Source organism: Myotis lucifugus, unplaced genomic scaffold (assembly GCF_000147115.1).
Source record: "Myotis lucifugus unplaced genomic scaffold, Myoluc2.0 scaffold_42, whole genome shotgun sequence".
Taxonomy (NCBI): Eukaryota; Metazoa; Chordata; class Mammalia; order Chiroptera; family Vespertilionidae; genus Myotis; species Myotis lucifugus.
The window spans coordinates 915,332-924,033 of record NW_005871090.1 but is presented as its reverse complement, the minus strand read 5'-3'; the positions used below and the strand labels follow the sequence as shown (position 1 = coordinate 924,033).

Below are 8,702 nucleotides of genomic sequence, written 5' to 3'. Positions count from 1 at the left end.
CAGCTCAAACATCACTCACCAGAAAGACCTGTCAACTCTTGGGACATAATCACTCTGCTCATATCAGTCTTCTTAGGTGGGCAAACCCAGTCTGAACCATTCCAAGTGCTACAGATTGATCCTTTGAAGTCTAGTTTTAGTTTTTTTCCAAGTTCCGGAAAGGCAGGGAAACAAGCCAAAGCAAATTGGTTTTGATTTGAGTAGAGGCTCAACTAGCAACTACTAATAGTTTGCTAGTCACCTACAAAGGGAGTATGGAGAGGTCAAGGAACCCATATTCCCTTAGGCCTCCGATTCCATCAGTACCCAGTTTGTGCTGGGTGCTCAGAGCCAAGCCCTACTGAGATTCCTCCCAGGGCGAGCACAGCAACCCGGGGGAGGGGGGGGGGGGCTGTTCGGGGAGGGGGGGGGGCCGGAGGGGAGGGGGAGGCGGCGGAGGGGGTGGCACCAGAGCTTGTTAGCAGCCACACCATCTGTGGGCAGGTGGGGCCTCTGTGGATGCCAGAGGGGTTTCTGGGCTGGCTGATTGAAGGATGGCTCCTGGGAGGTCACAGTGGGGGGTGCTCCAGAGTCTTGCTACTCAGCGTGGTGGCAGGACCAGGAGCACATCACACGGGAGCTAGTTGGGCTAGAATATCAGGCCCCAGGTCGGACCAACTGACATCAAACCTGCATGTTCATTCCCCGGCACATTGAAGTTTGAGAAACGCGGTTCTGGGCGGAAGAAGCGCTAAAGGATAGAGGAAACATTCTGCCTCTCAACCCCGCCCCCCTCCCACTCTGAGCTCGGCTCTGAACAAAGCTCGCCCCTGCATTAGTCCTGCACAAAATTTTCCTGCAAACCTGAGGGTGTGGGGAGGGGGGCGTGCCGGGAGGGCAGAGGATGCGTGCGATGTGGATGGGCGAAAGGAGGCTCTCTCCTGCCCCGGCTCCGCGGTGAGTAGACACTCCCCCGACCCTCCCCCGACACCTCTCCACCCCCACCCCCTGCAGCTGCTCCCGCCTGCCTCCCGCCGGCTGCCACGAAAACCCGGAATAGCTGCGTGAGCCCACGGGAAAGTCCTCCGAGGGAGCGACGCCGGGCAGCTGGGCATGCTCAGTAGCTGGGGGAGGCTTGGGTGGAGAGTAGAAAGCTTTGGGATCTGCTCCCCCCCACCTCCAACGGCCTCCCGAACCCCTTGCCCCCAGCCCGTAGTAGTTGCCCAGCGTGCGCCCGTGGACACCGGGAACATGGCGCTCCCAGCCCTGTAGCAGCCCCGTAGCAGCCCCGGCGGAGAAGGGGATGAGGTACCGCCGCTTCGCTGACAGCCAGCCGCCAGGTAGGCAGGCGCGCCCGGAGGGGCTGCCTGGGTGGATCTGGGCGCGGGGAGGGGCGCTTGCGGGGATGTGCACGGCTGGGACCGGGGGCATCTGGCTTTGCCGCGAGAGGATGCGAAGCGGACATCTGTGACAGCGCGCGATTGTGCATCTCCTAGGAGATGTCAAGGGCTGGGATCCGCTGGCGATCGGGGACCGCCCCCCGCCCCTCTCACACACACCCATGCGCTACCATCCAGACTGGGCTCTCCACGGGTCGAATAAAGGATAGTTCCTTTTTGCTGGGTGGGAGGGCGTGGAGGCGAACCCCGGATCCAGTCTTGGGAGTGCGCTGGTCCCCGGACCACTGGCAAGCCCAGTAGCAGTTCTTTGTGTATACAGCCGTGCATGCCCGCCCAGGGGTGCCACGGTGCCTGCATCTCCCAAGAAGTGTTGGACATATTGCCAGGGCAGGATTCCCTTATGGCTTTTGTCTCTTGGCAGGTGTGGACTGCAAGATGCAATAGCTGAGCCTTTATGGGGCTGTGTTTTTCTTTGTTACTCGCGTTGGAGTGTGTGTGTGCGTGGTGGGTTGTAATGGAGAGAGAGAGAGAACTTCTGCTCATGGCACGCGTGTGGGCAGAGCATGGAAGAGGACCTCGGTGCCAAACTCTTGTCAAAATTGAGTGCTCTGTGGGCCTCCTGGAGGGTAAACTTGAAAAGTCCAGAGAGGAGTGCCCAGTTTGGAGAAGCGTGTTAGCCCTTCTTGAACCCATGCGTGTATATCTGAAGCTTTAAACCTGGGGCACAAGTGAACTCAACATTAGATATCAATTAAAGGAATTTGAAGGACTGGGGCTATCAGTGGTGGGCACTTTTAGGCCAAATTAATAAAGAAAAAGAGAAGTTGACACAACGCCAGAGGAAAGTGTCATAGTTAATAGTTGCTGATAGCTTAGAAGGCTGAATGCACTTAGGGGGCAATCAGGAAACCTGACATTCCACGGGGTCTTAGGTAACTCACAGAACCTCTCAGCGCATCCTTTTCTCTTCTGGGGTCTGGTGACATGCAGACACTCTCACCTGAGTCCAGAGGGCTAGATGCTCTTCACAAGCCCCTACCACACTAGCGCCTATGAAACTGACACCCCATAATAACAGCCCTGTCCCCTTATAGTGGTATATCTGTTATATTCAGCAGTATAACCCAGAGACGGAAATCAATTTAGATTTAGAATATGCTTTTTTTTTTTTGCTTTATATAATTTAAAGGATGGCCATCTTTGACTACAAAGTTGAGAGACACTTCTCGCCATACATACAGTATTTATTTTATGGTCTCCTTAGGTAGCAAAAATGAGTCAGTATCATCAAAACGAAATGGGGAATGCTTAAGGAAAATGCCTTTAAGGAAATTAAACTCATAAATGTCCAATCTGATGATACCTTGACTTGGAATACATATGTGCAAAGCAGATGGAAACAGTACAAGTTGATGACAAGTTCATGGATGGTATTGGTCTTAGAATAAAATGTTTCTGTTCCTGTGTGAATGGGTAGAGAATGATTGTACTAGGTCCCTGCAGTTTTTCATTTTGTAAATAAAAGTGAGTTTTAATTGCAGTCATTGAAAACACAGTTTGGCACTGCCTCTCCTTCACCGTGTCAGAGTTTGCTGAACTACTGCAGGTGTGAGAGGCAGGTGTAAGGGTGTGGTTTCATCTTGCTGATGAGGCAGAGCTGAGTTTGAGCTCTGACTCTCTCGTATTTAGATTTGTGATCTGGGGCAGGCTATTTAACTTTCCCCAGCCTCAGGTTCCTCATCTGTAAAAGAAGCGTAGGGAAACTTTAGGTAAGTAAGACTTATCTAAATGTATGTGTGTGTGGTGTGTGTGTTACTCATGATATGAACCACCAAGAAAACAGTGGTGACCATTATAAGAGGAAGGGAAATGGATGTTATTTAACCTAAACTAGGTACCTTGTATCATGCTAGTCAGGTTCAAATATGCAATCTCGTTTAATCTTCCCAATTATATTAGTTTCCTAGGGCTGCCATAACAAATTACCAAAAACTAAGTGGCTTAAAACAAAAACGTATTCTCTCACTGTTCTGGAGGCTAGAAGTCCATAATTCAAGGTGCAGCCAAGGCTGTGTGCCCTCTGAAGCCCCTATGGGAGGGGCTTTCTTGCCTCTTCTAGCTTCCGATAGCCCCAGGTGTTCCCTGACTTGCACCCACATAACTCCAATCTGTGTCTTTATCTTCACATGACAGAGTTCCCCCTTTTTATAAAGATACCATTCATATTGGATTAAGGGTCCACCCTAATTCTGTAGGACCTCATCTTAACTTGATCACATCTGCAAAGATCTTGTTTTCAAATAAGATCACATTTATAGGTTCTGGTAGGACATGAATTTTGGGGGGACACTATTCAGCCCAGTATGCCAACATCCCTAAGATCTGTGTTGGATGACTACTTTAATATTAGTCAGCATAGAAGCAGAAGGTAAAGTCAGAGTCGTATGGGCTCAGGAATGACTTTAAAAGTTATTTAAAGTTTAATTTATTTGAGGTTTCATTTATCCAAACATGGTAGGGAAGAGCAGCATTCAAACATACCTCACTTATACAAATGTCACTTTCCTGGAAACCCAGACAATCCAGGATCTGAGTTTGAAAAGATACCTAAAACACCCTGTCCCAAATAGATTTATTAATGTTGCCTTCCTCTCTTTTTGCTACCCCACCAACATAATGCAAACAAACAAACCAGAAATCTAAATTAAACAGCAAAAATAACAACAGAAACAAAAATACCCCAATTTTTTTAAAAAAATATATTTTATTGTATTTTTACAGAGAGGAGGGGAGAGGAGTAGAGAGTTAGAAACATGAATGAGAGAGAAACATCCATCAGTTGCCTCCTGCACACTCCCTACTGGGGGTGTGCCCGCAACCAAGGTACATGTCCTTGACTGGAATCGAACCTGGGACTCTTCAGTCCGCAGGCTGACACTCTATCCACTGAGCCAAACAGGTTAGGGCCAAAAATACCCCAATTTTAATACCTTTCTAATCTTTCTTATCCTGGTAAATGGCACCTCTGTTCATGGAGATGCTTTAGCCAGAAACTCAAGAATCATCTTTGATACCTCCATTCCCTTTGTCTTCCACACTCAAAACCATCACACAGTCTGAAACGTTCTGTCTTTCTATTCATATCTCTGAATATATCTTGATAGATTCTTCTTTCCATCCCTACCACCACCACCATCAAACTTCAAGTCCTCATCTCTCCTCTGGATTATTTGTATAATTTTCTAACAAGACCCCTGGTTCCTTGCTTGGCCCCTCCCATACTTTATCCATTAACAGAGAGGATCATGTCACTCCCCTACACAAAATACATCCACTTTCCTGGGACAAATTCCAGAGACCCTCAGAGTCTTGGGTACTTGGCCTGCTTGGGTATCTCTTCCTCTTGCTGCTGCCTTCCTGTTCTGCTCTCTGTTTCTTGGATATCCCAGGCACTTGCCCCCTATACTTTGCAATTCAAGCTGTACTCATCCCTTGGGCCTCTTTGATCTCCCTTCCCCATAACCCAAATCTCTCATCGCCCTGCTGCTTTTCTTCCATAGCAGTTATTTTTCTATTTATTTGTTTGGCTATTTAATATCTGTAAGCTCTGTGATGGCAGTTTATTTTGTATCTTACATGTAGAAGATGTTTAATAAATGTTTGGTGAATGAGTGAAGGAATGAATACTCTTCCTCATAGCCATTTTTTTCTGGGCCATTTTAAAGATCTAATATTTTAGAAATTTTTAAATTTACTATGTTGTTTAAAAAGAGCAATTAAGAACCTCATTATGACTTCAAAAGAGGAGTATTCTTGGCTTTAACAAAAGCATCTAGTAAGAATTGGTTTTAAGTGAGCAGTTAATAATTGAGTCCAAATATTTTCTGGCAATTGAAGACTTTGTAAAAATATATCAGTCAATCAACAAATATTACAGAAATATTTTGTTGGACATTTGTATTTGCCATGGTAGGAAGAAAATGGTGAACTAGACTCTTAGCCTTTTAAAGATTAATAAGTAACAATAATTAATAATCAATAACATTATTTACTAAACTTCTGTTATATCCCAGGTTCTCACCAGTCCCTATTCCTACTTATTGCTATAGATAGCCCTCCAATGTTTTTCAACACAGAATCTAATAAGATGCACAACAAATATTTGATGAATTGATAATTAGTAGATACTATTATCCTGATATTTTAAAATAGAAAACATGTTTAACTGGGGAAAAGAGAATCTGCTCATATATATAAGGCCATGCAATTGCTTTCTGAATACATCTAAGTGGGCCCTGTTCTGTTTTAAAAGTCATCCTGCCTATTGTCTCTGGGCTTAAAATAAGAGACAGATTGCTCCTTGTATGAGAACATGTTCCTGGTGTCAAAATTCTTAGTAACCAGCTGAATTGTTTGACTTGTCCTGTTTAATCCAAGTGAGAAGTGACAATGTTTCTCATTCAGAGCTCTTTTTGGCAGTTTTGAATAGCAAGACTGAGTGCCTGAGGGCAGTGAATGTGGTTCAACACAGGAACACAGGTTACATTTGGGATTTCTAGGGTGTCCTCAATTTCATGTCATTTTATTTTTTGCATAAGAGGTGATTTTTAAAAACAAAAAAAATTGCTTAATGCATACGGTTATGTATAACTTTTTACCTAAGTAATGAAACATCAGACAGTGTGTCTTGATTTTGTTTAAAAGCGATGGATACACAATTGAATAAGTTAAAACCTAGAGAAACTAATAAGATATTTTAGTAAGGTAATGGTTATGTAATACATGTTCAAAAAACAATGGCTACCCAAAATGCCAGCATTTACCAACTAAAAAATACAATAGAAAATGGTTCTGTCCGTGAATCCACAAAAATATAAATTACCTAGGAAACATAGTAAATGTACATAAAACACTGGGGATTAATAAGAAATATCTAAAGACTTAGGAAACTATACAATTTTACACAGACACATAAAATAAAAAACAAACAAATGAAAACATACCTTATTCTTAGGTAGAAAGATGAAAATGATGAACTGGTTATTTCTCCATGATTAATTAGTTTTATTGAATTGGAATTTGGGAAAACTTGAAAAAATGATTTTAAAATTTGTCTGGAAAAATAACTATATGACAGAAGTCAAGAAAATTTTGCAAAAGAATATATATGGAGTGGGTGAGTAATCTTTCCAGAAATTAAAAAAAATAATCTGATCATCAAGCTATAATCATAGCAGTGTAGTGCTGGTGTAAGAATCAATACATAGTTCCATGGAATAGAATAGCCTGGAAATAGGCTCAGATAGTTTTTGGATAAAGAAATGTGATGGAAAAAGCATTTTGAAATAGAGAGTATTTGACAAGAGTCAAGGAAATTGGCTAAGTATGTAGAAAACATTCAACTAAGAACTTCTAATTACATGACTCCCTAGACCAGTGGTTCTCAACCCGTGGGTCGCAACCCCTTTGGGGGTCGAATGACCCTTTCACAGGGGTCGCCTTAGACCATCAGAAAACACGTATATAATTACATATTGTTTTTGTGATTAATCACTATGCTTTAATTATATTCAATTTGTAACAATGAAATTGGGGATCACCACAACATGAGGAACTGTATTAAAGGGTTGCGGCATTAGGAAGGTTGAGAACCACTGCCCTAGACTGTTCCAAATAAATTGGAACATTCACCTGCCAAGCAAGAAACAAGGCTAGAAGGAGATATTTAACCATTTCGGGGAAGGGCTTTTTAATATAAAGTTAATGAAAAGAATCACAAAGCAAAATATAGATTTAAATATATTTTAAACCTTTTCATGTAGAAAAATATAGTTTAAAGCAGAAAACAGTCATGGAGAAAAATACTGACACCATGAATGACAGAACAGATAATGTAATAGTTACACTGAACTCTTGCATATTAGTAAGCAGAAAATAACATCCTAATATAGTTGTTTAAATATCTGAATAAGTAATTTAAAAGGGAGAAATAAAAAGGCTCATACACATATTTAATAAATATTCCTACTATTAATCACAGAAATGCAAATTAAAACAAAAGTGAGATAAACAGTGTGTGTGTGTGTGTGTGTGTGTGTGTGTGTGTGTATAAAATAGTAAGGTACTGGCAAGGATGCAGTGAGAAGGTTATTCTCATTGGTTACTGGTAGGAGACATACATGATATAACTTTCCTGAAAAACAGTTTGAAAATATTTGTGGGAGGCTTTAAAAGTTCAAGTTATTTGACACAACTATTTCTCTGGCTTTTTAAAAGAGAGAGAGAGAGAGAGAGAGAGAGAGAGAGAGATCAGTTGCCTTCCACATGTGCACCCTGTTCTGAATCAAACCAGCAACCTTTCAGTGCACAGGACAACATTCAACCTACTGAGCCACTCAGGTCAGACTATTTCTCTGGCTTTTAATTTTACTTTTATTTTAGTCTTTGCAGATACAAATTTTATATAGAGTATTATTTATATAATTTGCATAACAGAAACAATATAGTTATGTAACTAAAATTAGGGGCTGGTTAAAAGTATTCTAAGGTTTCCAAATGATAGACTATTACATAGATGTTGAAACTGATCATTTTGAATATTATGTAATGACGTGGAACAACAATTTTAAGTGAAAATAACCAAATGCACTACTGCATTTCAATATGTGTTTTGTGAAGTGGAAATATCACACAGACATATAAAAACTGGAACCCAAACAAAGTTAAGCAATGCCTGGGTGGTAGTGTTGGGGTCCAACCCCAACGGGTCCAGGGATCCCCAAAGGTGTGGACGGAGTCGGCGAAGAATGAATGACACGAAGACAGCCTTCAGTTGATCAGCAGCCTAGCCAGGATCTCCAGCAAAGTTCTGTCTCTAGGTTCTCTTGTCATGTTCTCTCGCTAGGTTCTTCAGCCAAGTTCTGTAGCCAGGTTCTGTCGCTAGGTTCTCCAGCCAGGTTCTCCAGGTTCTCCAGCCAGGTTCAGTTACCAGGTTCTTTAGCCAGGTTCTATCCAGGTTCTTTTGCCATGTTCTGTCTAGGTTCTCCAGTGAAGTTCTGTAGCCAGGTTCTGTCCAGGATCTTTTGCCATGTTCTCTGGCTAGGTTCTGGTTAGGATCTGATGTTTATTGTCTTGTTACATCCGTATTTATACCAGCCGATTTTAATCCTGTCAATTTCTATTACAAAGGTTAGGGCGTTTCTTATCTCCATCCCAGGGAGTAAAGATTATGTAGCTTAACTACCTGCCTGGCACTTAATTAAGGGGTTGTATCCCCTCCCTAACCTCAGGGAAAAATCCCCACCTGAGGAAACAACCTTTCTC

The 8,702-nt window shown here is 42.7% G+C and overlaps 1 protein-coding gene across 1 annotated transcript in view; it reads left to right on the top strand.

Annotated features, from left to right (window-relative positions):
• The first annotated feature begins 1,025 nt into the window (after nucleotides 1-1,025).
• PAK5 (p21 (RAC1) activated kinase 5) overlaps nucleotides 1,026-8,702 on the top strand; it is a 233,821-nt gene continuing 226,144 nt past the window's right edge. Inside the window, exon 1 of the mRNA XM_006087950.3 lies at nucleotides 1,026-1,319. The gene's annotated coding sequence lies outside the window, so the exon portion shown is untranslated. The remainder of the gene's footprint in view (nucleotides 1,320-8,702) is intronic.